The sequence below is a fragment of the Didymella exigua genome (assembly GCF_010094145.1).
Source record: "Didymella exigua CBS 183.55 unplaced genomic scaffold M421scaffold_29, whole genome shotgun sequence".
NCBI lineage: Eukaryota > Fungi > Ascomycota > Dothideomycetes > Pleosporales > Didymellaceae > Didymella > Didymella exigua.
Window position 1 is genome coordinate 277,754 of NW_022984803.1, and position 419 is coordinate 278,172.

The following is a 419-nucleotide window of genomic DNA, read 5'->3' on the forward strand; positions in this document are numbered from 1 at the left end:
GCTTAGGTTAGCTGCTTATATAAGCAGTAGCTATAATTATAGCTAGAACTAAGTCTTATAGAGTATATAAAATTCTCTATAGGCTATAAAGAGCCGGGCTCATAACCTGTAAAGAAAGTAGGGGAAGGACTAGACTACTTTCTTCCTAGTCTAGAAGGACCTAGACAAATCTAGACTAGCTTTGTCTAAATAGGAAGCGTATAGCCTAATAGAGGTAAGGTAGGGTTATGTAATATAATAGACAAGTTATTATATTAGATACTACTAGGGAAAGATTCCTAGGCTAGGTACAGAGCGAATAGAGGGGGAGAGCCAGAGGTATTTATGCTTCCTCTCCTCTGTCTGTATTTCTAAGCAGAACATTCTAGACTCCTCTAGGTAGGTCTACTTTGTAATCTATGCTTAGTATTGCTGCATAT